At 52.8% G+C, this 13262-nt stretch overlaps 1 long non-coding RNA gene across 5 annotated transcripts; it reads right to left on the reverse strand.

Moving 5' to 3' along the window:
* Positions 1-5173: 5173 nt before the first annotated feature.
* On the reverse strand, positions 5174-11859 carry LOC148050002 (uncharacterized). Of its 5 annotated transcripts, none has more exons than XR_015701827.1 (6): positions 11572-11859; positions 10707-10875; positions 9794-9985; positions 9432-9541; positions 6641-7193; positions 5174-5837 (listed from the first exon to the last, which is right to left on the reverse strand). It is a non-coding gene; the product is annotated as an uncharacterized LOC148050002 (long non-coding RNA). The 5 variants fall into 5 exon arrangements; XR_015701830.1 differs by lacking the exon at positions 11572-11859 and having other exon boundaries at positions 5174-5742; positions 6641-6749; positions 6830-7193; positions 10707-11048; XR_015701828.1 differs by lacking the exon at positions 11572-11859 and having other exon boundaries at positions 6641-6749; positions 6830-7193; positions 10707-11048.
* Positions 11860-13262: the final 1403 nt, after the last annotated feature.

Raw genomic sequence — 13262 nt, forward strand, 5'->3', positions numbered from 1 at the left:
CGGACATAGACAGAAATTTTTAAAAGCGACAGTGCTAAGGAAAGACAAGAAATCATTAAAAATAAAGACAGTGAACGGAATAAAAGGAGGCATAGAAAGAAAACTTAAAAAGCAATCGGCATTAGGGACAGTGCACTAAAACAGAGATGCAAAAACAAGATTTTAAAAAGCGAGGGCACCAACGAAACAGAAGAAATAATTAAATGTAAAGACAGCAATTGGAATAAAAGCAGACAGAAAAATTTAGAAGCAATGGTGATTAAGAAAATAAGGAAAGGTTAATAAACAGTGACGGCAAACTAAAACAGAGATGTAGAAATACAATTTTTAAAGTGAGGGCACTGAGAAAAGCGAACAAATAATTAAAAGTAAAGACATCAAAGGGAAAAAAGTAGGTGTAGAAAGAACATTTTTAAAGCAATGAGGATTAGGGAAATGAAGGGAAAAATTAAAAAATAGGGACAGCAAATTAAAAGAGATGAAGAAAGAAAATTTGAAATTTTTTTTAAGTTAAAATACGCATGGAAATGTAACTTCAAAAGTGACAGGGCACACAACACAGGAATAAATTAAAAAATATGGATCGGGATCTTTATAAAATAGACATAGAATGAAAATTAAAAAAACAACAGGGTTCAGGACAGACGGAAAAATTTAAAAATAAAGACAGTAAAATGGTTAAAGTAGACACAAAGAAAATTATAAAAGCAACTGGGTAAAGGACAATCAGAAAAAAATTAAAAATGGGTAAAAAAAACTGGTTAAAAGTTGACATAGAGAGAAAATTTTAAAAGCAAAGGCATTAAGATGTGAAAAAAAATTAAAATAAGGGGAGGGTGAGAGAGAGAGAGAGACATAGGAAGAAGTTTATAAAAGCGGAGGCATTAAGGAAAGACAAGGGAAAAGTTACAAAATAAAAATAGGGAGAAAAATACAGAGAGACATAAGAAGAAAATTTCAAAAGCAATTAGGTGCAAACAGACGAGAAAGAAATAAAAAAGACAGTGGATTGGTTAAAGGAGACATAGAAAGAAAATTTTAAAAGCTACAGGTACAGGATAGACAGCAAACCATAAAAAATAGGGACAGCAAAGTAGATAAACTTTGACGTAGAAAGAAAATGTAAAATGTGATGGCTTTAAGGAAAGACAGGAATAAATCAAAAACTAAGAATGGGAAAAAAATAGAGACACACATAAAAGTAAATTTTAAAGTCAACAGGGTACACAACACAGGAAAGAATTAAAAACTGTGGATAGGGAGCTTGATAAAAGCAGACATAAGAAGAAAATCAAAGAAGCAACAGGGTACAGGACAGACAGGAGAGAATTAGAAAATAAAGACAGTGAACTGGCTAAAAGTAGCCATAGAAACAAAATTTTAAATTGACGGAGAATAGTATCGACAGAAAAAAAATAAAAAGAAGAACAGGAAACTAAATAAATGGAGACATAGAAAGAAATTTTTTACAGCAACTGGGTACAGGACAGAGAGGGAGGAATTAAAAAATAGGGACAAGGAATCGGATAGCGGGAGACATAGAAAGAAATTTTTAAAAGCAACAGGCTACAAGAAATACAGGAAAGAATTAAAAAATAGGAACGGGGATGACAATAGAAGGAAATATTGAAAGGAAATTTTAAAAGCGAGGAGGTATGCAGATGAAAGGGAGGACTTAAAATTCAGGGAAAGGGAGCCAGGTAACAGGAATTCTTGAAAGAGACATCAAATAGCAATGGGGTACAAGAAATAGAGGGAAGAATTTTAAAAATCAAGAAAGGAAGCCTGATAGAGAGAGACCTAGAAGGAGTTTTAAAAAGCAACTACATACAAGAAACATAGACAAGAATTAAAACATTGGGACAGGGAGATGGATAGAGGACAACATAGAAAGAAAATTTAAACAGTGATCAGGCACAAGAAATGGGAATATTAGAAAAGCAGGGACAGGGAGATGGATAGGAGGAACCATAGAAAGAAAATTTTAAAAGCTATGGAGTGCAGGACAGAGGGAGGAATTAAAAAATAGGGACAAGGCACTGCAGAGACGGAAATGTAGAAAGAGAAATTAAAATGCAATGGGGTACAAAAAATACAGGAAAGCATGAAAAAATAGGGAGAGGGAGCCGCAAAGAGGGAAACAGAAAAAAATTACTAGGTGAAGTGGTACAGGGCAGAGTTCACAGAAGAATAACAAGCTTTGGGGAGCCAGACAGGTAGGTGGGCCAGCAGAGAGGGAGACAGAAGCAGAGACAGGCAGGGAGGCAGGCAGGCAGGCAGGCAGAGATCCGGGGAAGGGCAGCAGAGGTGGACCAGGATGCACACGAGAGAACGTGCGACTCGACGCAGCTCCTGGCACCGGCAAGAGACCTTCGCTGCCCTAATGCTTTTCTGTCTGCCTCGGCAGCAGGTGCCTCAACGCTCCTCCACCACCAAGCTTCCCAGCGGCTCTCCCGTGCAGCCGATGGAGGCGCTGAGCTCCCAGCACTGTGTGCTGGTAAGGCGCTCTGTCAGGGACACTCAGAGGGATGCTTCCTCGCTGCAGGCACTGGTCATTCATTGCTGGAGGCAACTGCCTGCAGGACTCCCTTGGATTCCTTCCTTGGACAGTTCCCCTTCATCGGCTCCCTCAGGCAGGCATGCCTGGACAGACCCTTCCCTGACCAAAGGGACGGATTAAAAAAATAGGGACAGTAAGCCGCATAGTGGGAGACATAGAAATAAAACTAAAAAAGCAATGGGGTACAGGACAAATAGGAAAACATTAAGAAATAATGACAGGGAGACAAATAAGGGGATACACAAAAAGAGCAAGTGGCGGGGTACAGGAAACACAGGAAAGAATTTTAAAATAGGGACAGGGTGGAAGATAGAGGGACAAATAGAAAGAAAATTCAAAAAGCGATGGGGTACAAATTGCACAGGCGAGAACTAAAAAATAAGGCCACGGAGCTGGCGAGAGAGATACGTACATATAAAGGAATTTTAAAACAAACAGGGTGAAGGAAAGAGTGAGCAGAAATAAAAAATAGGAAAATGGAGCCAAATAGAGGGAGGCATAGAAAGAAAGTTTGAAAAGCAATGGGGTACAGAGCAGAGGGAGATATTAAAAAAACATAGGGTCAGGGAGCTGGATAGGGAGGAGATATAGAAATGAAAATTTAAAAGTAATAGGCCACAAGGCAGTGCAGAAAAACTGAAAAACAGGGAGAGGGAGCTGGCTAGAGAGACACATAGAAAAAATTTAAAATGCAACGGCGTATTCTCCAGAGTTGGCAGAAGCATAACAAGTTTTGGGGAGCCATGCAGGTAGGTGGGCAGAGAGGCAGACGGAGGAAGGGAGGCAGGCAGACATCTGGAGAAGGGTGGCAGAGATGGGCCAGGATACAGAGGAGAGGACGCGTGACTCACCACAGCTCCTGGTGCCAGCAGGAGACCTTCACCGCCTCGACGCTTCTCTCTCTGCCTCTGCCCCTTCCTCCTCTGCAGTGCTGCACGCCGGACCCTCGCCCATTCAGCAGCATGCAGCGGGCACCTCTATGCTCCTCCTCTGCAAGGCTTCCTCAATACCTGGTGGCTCACCCACGTAGCCAACAGAGGCACTGAGCTCCTAGCACTGCGTGCTGGTGTCTGCCCTGTTGGGGACGGCTCGGAGGGATCCTTCCTCGCCACACAGACTGGCCGTTCCTTGCAGGAGGCACCTGCCTGCAGGACTCCCTCCTCAGCCCATTCCCCTTCATCAGCTTTCTCAAGCAGGCATGCCCAGGCAGCCCCCTTTACAGCTAGAGCCCCTTCACACAGCAGGGCCAGCCCCATCCTCAGCCTCACTGGCCACACCTGGGGCTGCCCCAGCTGGAGCCCATCAGCAATAGGGGCCATTGCCAAAGCCCCACAGCACATCACCCCCTCCCCTGCACCTCTCTGCAGCCACATGCTCTGCACCCAGGGGCTGCAAACACATCCAGGGGCACAGACGAGGCAGGAAAAGTTTATTCATTAATGCACGTAAGAAATCTTGGCGGCGAGTTGGCTGCAAGGCTCAGTGCCCAAATGCAGCAGGACAGAGGGAGAAAAGAGAAGAGAAAAGCAGGCGGAAGGACAGAGGGACATAGAGGTGTGGGACAGAAAACGGGATGCTGCGAACAAGAGAGGGACAGGGAGCAGGACAACTGTGTAGAGAGAGGAGAGCAGAAGAAAGACTGCGGGGGTGAACAGGGACAGAGAGATGGAGGAATAAATAAGAGAGACAGGGAGCAGGAGAGAGAGGCAGAAGGGACCAGCAGGACAACAAGACAGACAAGACAAGGGACAGGGAAAATTCTGAAGTGACAGGGGAAAGGAAACATAGCCAAGAAAAAAAAAAATAGAAACAGCGGGATAGAGGTAGATGTAGAAAGAAAATTTTGTAAAAGCAACAGGGTACAAGAAACATAGGGAAGAACTAACACATAGGGACAGGGAGCTAGAAAGAGGGAGATATAGAAAGTGTGAAAAGTGACAGGGTAGAGGACAGAGAGGGAAGAATTATGAATTAGAGACAGGAAGATGGATAGAGGGAGACATAAATAGATTTTACAAGCAACAGTATACAAGAATCCTACACGAGAATTAAAAAAACAGGTACACGGAGCTGCAGAGAGGGAGAAGTAGGAAGAAAATCTGAAAAGCGATGGGGTACAAGAAACACTGGCAAAAAATTAAAATTAGGTCAGGGAGATAGAAAGGTAGCAAGAAAATTTAAAAAGCAACTGGGTTTGAGAAACCTATGCAAGAATTTAAAAAATAAGGATGGAGAAGTAGAAAGAAAGTTTCAAAAGCGATGCGGTACAAGAAACATAGGCAAGAATTGAAAAATAGGGACAGGGAGCCTGACAGAAGGGAACTGGGGTGGGTTGACCTCGGCTGGCCACCGGGTGCTCACCAAGCCACTCTGTGGCTCCCCCTCCTCAATAAGACAAAATACAACAAAAAAACTTGTAGGTCGACAAAAGGACAGAGGGTCACTCGCCAATTACTGTCACAGGCAAAACAGACTCAGCTTGGGGAAATTAATTCCATTTATTGTCAATCAAAATCAAGAGTAGGACAAGATTTGTTCTTCTCTTATTTTGTTTTATTTGTTCTTATCTTATCAACAGATAAGAACAAATCTAAAAACCGCCTTGCTCTTTCTCCTGGGCTCATCTTCATGACTCCTGACTTTCCCACATCCCACCCCTGAGCAATGCAGGGGGACAGGGAGCAGGGGTCGCACTCAGTTCATCACACATCATCTCTGCCGCTCCTTCCTCCTCATGCTCTTCTTCTGCTCCAGTGTGGGCTCCTCTCCGCAGGGCCACAGGTGCTGCCAGGAGCCTGCTCCAGCGCAAGCTCTCCATAGGGTCACAGCTTCCTTCAGGCACATCCACCTGTTGCGGCACGGGGTCCTCCATGGGCTGCGAGTGCATGTCTGCTCCACCGCGGACCTCCACGGGCGCCAGGAGGACGACCTGCCTCACCGTGGCCTTCACCAGAGCCTGCAGGGGAATCTCTGCTCCGGTGCCTGGAGCACCTCCTCCCCCTCCTTCTTCACCGACCTTAGTGTCTGCAGGGCTGTTTCACACTCACGTTTTCTCTATCGCAGCATCTGCGCAGCATTTTTTACCCCCTCTTAAATGTCCGTTCCAGAAGCACAACCAGCATTGCCGATGGGCTCAGCTTGGACCGGCTGCAGATCCATCTTGGAGCTGGAAGTGGCTGTGCCTGACATGGGGGCAACTCCTGGTGTCTTCTCGCAGAACCTGCCCTGCCCCACCTAACAAAACCTTGCCACGTAAACCCCATCCAACAGCGATCGCCTGCAGGACAGAGAAGGGGGACTGAAAAATAGGGAAAGGGAGCCACAGAGGGAGAGGTACAGGGGGGGAAAAAATAGCGATGGGCTACAGGCCAGAGAGGAGGAAGTGACAGGGAATCAGCCTGAGAGAGATGGAGAAAAACAAAGAATAGCGATGGGCCACAGGGCAGAGAGGGAGGATTTTAAAAAGGGGACAGTGAGGTGGACAGAGATAAACTGAGAAATGCCAAAAAACCTCGATGAGCTGAAGGGGAAAGACTGAAGCTGAAGGGGAATTAAAGAATAGGGACATGGAGCCAGACAAAGAGAGAACGATAAAGACAAAAAGCAGCTATGGGACAGAGAGGGAAAAAGTTAAAAGACAGGGACGGGGACCTGGAACGAGAGAATTTAAGAAAGAAAAAGTCTATCTAGAATACAGAGCAGGGACAGAGGAATTAAAAAATAGGGACATGAGGACAGAGAGGTGAGAGGTGGGAATTGTGAAGGGCTAAAGGGCAGGCGAGGAAAAATTTAAAAAGTTGGGATAGGAAGACAGACATAGATGAAGAAAGACAAAAAGAGTTATGGGCTGCAGGACACAGACAGAGGATGAAAAAAGGACAGGGAACAGGACAGAAGCGCAGAGAGAGAAAGAAAACATAGGGGTAGAACAACAGATAAAGAGGGGGACTTGGAGAATGAGGGAGGGAGAGGTGCGGGGAAGTGGAAAAAAATGACAGCAGCAAGAGAAAGAGAAGGCGGGGCAGGGAAGGACCAGGATGCAGAATAGGGACGACACGGCCCCAAGGGTCCAGGACTCACTGCAGCTCCCGCTCTCCAAGCCGCTTGGAGAACTGGACACCTCGGACGTGTCTTTCTCTCTCTCTCTCTCTCCTGGCCCCGTAGCTCCGGTTGCTTGACTGTCATCCACCTAAGAGAACAGACTGGTGTCTTACAGCTCTTACAATACAAGGCCTCCCAGATACATAGCCTCACACGTGCACGTGTTACCTGGCTGTACTGTGCTTCCAGCTACGCATACGGACCCTGCAATGCACGTTGGCAATTGGATCTGCTGAGGGCTATGCTAAGAGGGATCCTTCCTCACACTGAGAGGCAGGCTGTCTCCTGTCTGCAGCTGGAGGCAGCTGCCGGCTGGCTCCTCTTTATTTTATTCTTCAGCTGCTTTACCTTTTTCCGACTTCTCCAGCTTCAGCTGCGGCAGCTCCTGTCCACAGCCAGGAAGCGTCCAGCTGTCCTTTTTTGCCCATGCCGCTAGGAAAATGAGGCCAAAGGCAAGCCACACAAACCTGAGCCAGATGCAATCACCAGCGTCCCTGGAGAGGAACCGCCAACCGAGTCCTCAGTGCTGCCTCTGGGAGAGGGAAAGAACAAGCAACCAACCATTATCCACAGGGATGACTGCAGCTCTCCTCAGGCAGGAACCCCTCCTTCTGCAGGAGCTGCTGGAGACGCCGCTCTTTCCCTGAACTGAAGCTAATAGCACCTGCATTTAAGGAGAATAAATCATATTCAAGGGCCAGCTTGCTGCCACGAGGACAGGGTTTGGGGGCGGTCCATGCCTACAGGACAGGCTTCAGGTGAGGTGCTGGAGCTGGGGGCAGCTGCCTGGGGCGAGCAGGGCTGGAGGAGTTTTGCTGAGTTGGAGAGGCACCCAGCGCCTTTTCCAGAGGGTGGGCACCCAGAGGGGTGGGGGCAGCCATCTCCTGCCCCTCTTCCTGCATCCTCTCCACCATCTCTCAGAATATCCCTGGACCTGCCCTGATGGGGCCTGACTCCAACTGACTTCAGCCTGTTGCACTGGTGGGTTGGAAACATCCTCGCGACTTGTCGGCATTCTCCAGCAGGCATGCCCCAGCAGCGCCATCCCCTGGGGCTGCAGCCCTTTTACACAGAGGGGCCATCACCATCAGCCTCACCGGGCCCCCTGGGGCTCCTCCGGCCGCAGCCCACAGCTGCGGCCATGGCCCCTGACACCCACCGTGTAACCTGCTCCCCTGGACTCTCTGACAGCCACTCACCAAGTACAAAGGAGTACAACCACAGCCATGAGTGCAAAGGAGACAGCGAGTGCTTATTCGTTAATGCATATAAGTCCCGGGAGTGAGTCTGCTATGGGGTTCGCTGCCTGTACACTCATCCTTCCCCTGGGACAAGTTGGCAGTTGTTACTGGAGCAGCAGATACAAAAAATGAAAATACAGCAATAGGGAGCAGGACAGAAGAACAGAAAGAGGAAAAGTAAAATGAGGGAGGACTGAGGAGCAGAGAAAGAAAGGTACAGGGAAAAGGACAGGGAGATAGATAAGTCAATAAAAAAGGGGATGAGAAGCCCTGCAGGGACATGGCAGAAGAAAAACAGGGTCAGGGAGCAGGACAGAGGAAAAGAGAGAGAAAATGATGAGCAAGGAGCCAAACAGACAGATCAAGAGAGAAATCAAATGAGAGGAATAAGGGAGGGAGGGAGACAAAAAGACAGGGAACAAGCCAGAGGAACTGAAGAGAAAGAGAGAGAGAGAGAGATTGGGACAAAGAGAGGGAGAAAGAAAAACCATCGCTGGGCTGCAGGATGAGAAAAAAGGGAGCAGAACAGAGAGGAATAATGGGACAGCGAGCCGGGCAGGGGCAGTATAGTGAGAAACAATGGGAGAACAAGTGCTATGGAGATATACAGACAAAGAGTTACAGGGAAGATGGAGGACAGAGAGAAAAGAGAAAAGGGGCATGGAGCAGGGAAGAGATGGTGAAAGAAACATTAGAGACAGAGAGAGGAGGAGAGTGACAGCAGCAAGGCAGGAAGACGACGAAAGAACAAACCAGTGACGGGTAGCAGGCCAGAGGGACGAGGAAAGACTGGAGGAAGGACAGAGCGATCTAGGAAACAGGTGAGGGACAGGGAGCCAGAAAGTGGGATACTGCAAGAGAGAGAGGGACAGGGAGCAGGATGCTGTGATGGAGAACAAACGAGAACAACAGAAAGAACAACAGAGAGGTGGACCATGAGAACAAACAGGAACAGAGAGGGGAAGCAATAAAAAATAGGGACAGGGAGCAGCACAAAGGGTCAGAAAGAGTAAGAGATGAACAGGAAGGAGGACAGGGACAGTGAGATACGGAATACAAAAAAAACCAGCAACAGTGAGCAAGACAAGGGGATGGAGAAAGGAAGGGAAGAAGGGAGGGAGGAGAGACATAGGAAGGCAGGGACACAGAGCGGCATGTACAGGTGCAAAGAGGAAAAGAACATCAGGGAACAGGACAGAGAAAGAGATGGATTCAGATCAGGACAAAAAGATGGAAAAGGGAAAAACAACAATGGGCTGCAGGACAGAGACAGAGGATAACAAAAGAAAGGAGAAGGAGCAGGCCAAAGGCGCAGAGAGAGAAAAAAGCAGGGGGTGGTAGAACAAGATGGATAAAGGGAGAGAGGAAAAGGGAGCAGTGCAGAAAAACAGAGAAAAGAGAACGGGTACAGGGAAGAACAAAAAAAGAAAAATCACAGCAGCATGCAAAAGAGAGAGGGCCAGGGAAGGGGCAGGGAGGGACCGGGGCACAGACAAGGGGTGACAGGTCCCCAAGGGCCCGGGACTCACCACAGCTCTCGCTCTCGGTGCTGCTGGGAGAACTGGCCAGTTGAGATGCTTCTTCCTCCTTCTCTCCTCCCTTCCTCTTCTGTAACTCCAGTCACTCGGCTGTCCTCCACCTAAGAGAATACGTGGATATCTTACAGCTCTTATGAGACAAGGTTTCCTAGACATGTAGCCTCGCTTGCTCGTGCACTACGCGGCTGTACCACACTTTGGGTTATGCATACAGGCCCTGTGGTGCACATCGGCTGTCTGGCCTGCAGTGCACTACAAAGAGGGATCCCTTCCCACCCAGAGGGGCAGGCTCTCTCTTGCCCGCAGTGGGAGGCAGTGGTCAGCCAGATGGCCTTCCGTTTCTTCTTCTTTACCTTTCTCCAGCCTCTCTGGCTTCAGCCGCGGCAGCTCCTGTCCACAGCCAGTAATTGCTCCGCCTGTCCCTTTTCACCCCCGCACCGCAAAGAGAGTGAGGTCAGGCAGAGACAACCCACGCAAGCCTGAGGCAGGTGCTGTCAGCAGCATCCCCACGGGAGGAATGGACAACCGCGTCCTCAGCATGGCCTCTAGCACAGGGAAAGAAGAAGCGGCGACCGTTATTACCGTAGATCACCCCTGGCCTAAGCCCTTCCTTCTGCAGAGGCTTCTGGAGACACTGCTCCTTCCCCGCACTGCTGGTAACGGCACCCGCGTTAAGGGAGAATCCAGCCCACTTGAGAGCCAGCTTGTGGTCTTCACAACAGGGCTTGGGGGCGACCTGGTGCTATGGGACAGGCTTCAGGGGAGGTGCTGGAGCAGGGGGCAGCTGCACGGGGTGAGCGGGGCCAGGAGAGGCTCAGGGGGAGCTCCGGTGAGTTGGGGAGGTGCCCTGCCTCTGCGCCTAGGGGATATCCGCCTCCTTCCCCTCTTCCCTTCTATCAGCTTTTAGGTAACTCCCTGGGGCTGCCCTGGCCCAGCTCGCCTCCAGCAGACCAAGAGCCTGCTGCAGCGGGCAGGTTGAAGCTTCCTGTCCCACCACCCCCGGGCAGCCAGCAGGCAGAAGACACCCCTGCACACTCAAAGGAGCTCGCTCGCCTCCCTGGTGCTCCTGGCCCTTACCCACCACCGCCAATCGTGCCCGGCATGCCACCACACTGTGGTAACAGCGAAGAAGGCGGCGTCGGCGGCAACAGCGAGCACCCAGCGCGCAGCGATTGCCCACGGGCGGCGGCAGCGCTGCCGTCTGCATTTTGCACGCCAAGCACCTGCCGACAGCACGCCCGCGGGGCGGAAGCGGCGTTTCCTTACCAGCAGGCAGCAACGAGCGCAGCGGCATGACTCCGCAGGCACCGCAGCATCCTATTGCCGTTACCGGTGCCGGCAGCATGGATCATGTGGGCTGCACCGCGCCTGCACAGATCCCGGGCAGCAGCTCCGAGAGTCGGGAGGCGCGCTGCTTCTTGGGGAGTAGCCATAGCTGGAAGCCCGCAGAAAAACACACAAAACCTGCAACAAAACTGCACCTAGTGCCGCAGGGGCCGCGGCGATAGCAACGACTACGGTGCACCGAAAGCGCCCGAGAGCAATGCGGCTTCCAGGCACCCACGTCCATATATACTACACCTCCCAGCATGCCCCGGGGACCCAACATGGCTGACCGAAAGCCCCATGCAGCAATCCATGCTTTCTGACCCTGCGGGGACACCGTTGCCCTCGCCGCTGACGTACTCAGAAGCCCTGCCGAGAACCCCCGCGGCTCCGAGCACCCCCGCCGCCGGCAACGACCCAGGGCGGCGCCAACCTGCCCGGCTCGGGGCAGCCCCTCCCGCCCGGCTCCGGCCACCGGAGCCCTCCCACTGCCCAGCCCCGACGCGGCTCAGCGCCCGGCCCCGCACCGGCGCGGTGACCCCCGCCGCCCGGCCCCGGACCGGCGCGGCGCCGCTCGGCACGGAAGCCCCCCCGCCGCCCGGCTCCGGACCGGCGCGGCCCCCGCCCGACTCCGGGCTGATCTCGCCACCGGCCCCGACCCGGCGCGCCCCCCCCTCGCCCGGCTCCGGGAAGCCCCGCCCGCCCGGCTCCCACACGGCACCGCACCCTCCCCGCTCCGTGCCTCCCGCCGGCCCGGCCGCTCCCCCCCAGGCACCGCCGCCCTCCTCGGGGCTTCCCCGCTCACCTCCTCCCTGCCTGCAGCCGCAGCCCAACGACCGCTCCGCTCCACCCCGGGCTCACGCTGGCCCCTCCGCGGGGGGAAGCTGCGCCCACCGCGTGATGCCCGCCCGCAACGCACCGCGCATGGTCTGGGAGGAATTCCAGTTTAATCTCTGTGGGCTGGACGACCTTCTGTATCATCCAGGGGACTTCTCGTTTCACCTCTATGCTCTGGAGGGCCTTCTCGATGGTCTGGGTGGACTTTCGGTGTCATCTCCATGGTCTGCGGAGCCGCCCCATACTCCGGGAGGACTTCCGCTTGCATCTCGATGGTCTGAAGGCCACTCTTTAGAATCTGGGAGGACTTTCTGTCTCCTCTCTATGGTCTGGAGGACCCTCTTCGATGGTCTGGGTGGACTTTCGAGGTCGGTCGTCTCTGCATACATCTGTTGGAGCCGCCCTATACTCCGGGAGGACTTCCGCCGCAGCATCTCTATCATCTGAAGGACAGTCTTTCGAATCTTGGGATGACTTTCTGTCTCCTCTCTATGGTCTGGAGGGACCCTCTCCGATGGTCTGGGTGGACTTTCCTGTGTCATCCTCCATGGTCTGCGGAGCCGCCCTATACTCCGGGAGGACTTCCCGCTTTTCTTCTGCATCTCGATGGTCTGAAGGACAGTCTTTAGAATCTGGGACGACTTTCTGTCTTATCTCTACATGGTCTGGACGACCTTCTCTGGTGGATCCGGGGAGGACTGTGTCGGCCATTTTAGTGGTTTGGACGAAAGTTTATTTTTTTGCCGGGGGGTTTGGTTTTTTAAGCTTTTGTGTGCTCTGTGCAGCCGCAGCCCAACGACCGCTCCGCTCCGCCCCCGGGCTCCCGCTGGCCCCTCCGCGGGGGAAGCGCCAGCCCACCGCGCGATGCCCGCCCGCGATGCACCTCGCATGTGCTGGCGAAGCTCCGCCTCCCCCAGCGGTAAACCCCGCCCTCTGCAGCAAAGCTCTGCCGTGCACACAGCACGCATGCGCCGGTGAAGCTCCGCCCCTCGACAAAGCTCCGCCCTCACATGGCAAAGCTCCGCCCCCCGCAGGGCAAAGCGCCGCCCCTGGCGACAGCACGCATGCGGCAGAGAAAGCTCCGCCGCTTCACAGCAAACCTCCGCCCTCCCACGGCAAAGCTCCGCCCCCCCCCCGCAGCAAAGCTCTGTCCCCAACTCATCCAGCGCATGTGCCGATGAAGCTCCGCCCTCACACAGCAAAGCTCCGCCCTCACCCGGCAAAGCTCCGCCCCCCCCGCGGCAAGGCCCCGCCCCCGATGCATCGCGCATGTGCTGGTCAAGCTCCCGCCCTCACCCGGCAAAGCTCCGCCCTCACCTGGCCAGGCTCCGCCCCCCCGCAAGCAAAGCTCCGCCCCCGGGAGGGGCAGCCTTCCCAGCATGCGCGGCAAAGCTCCGCCTTTCACATCAAAAGCTTCCTCCCCGCCCCCCACGGGCAAAGCTCCGCCCCCAAGACAGCACGCATGCAAGCCGAGTGAGGGGGGGCTCCGCCCTCGCACGGCAAAGCTCCCCGCCTGCACACCACCGCTAGGCTCCGCCCCCCCCCCGGCTCAAGCTCCAATCCCCCAACACGGAGTGCGCAGGCGTGGTCCTCCAGGGGCGGGGCCTGTCGCTAGGGGGTGGTGCGCCCTTCCCCTGCCCGGGGGCATCTCAGGGGCGG

Source organism: Nipponia nippon, unplaced genomic scaffold (assembly GCF_047370975.1).
Source record: "Nipponia nippon isolate SJK-2023a ecotype South Korea unplaced genomic scaffold, ASM4737097v1 scaffold_99, whole genome shotgun sequence".
Lineage (NCBI taxonomy): Eukaryota > Metazoa > Chordata > Aves > Pelecaniformes > Threskiornithidae > Nipponia > Nipponia nippon.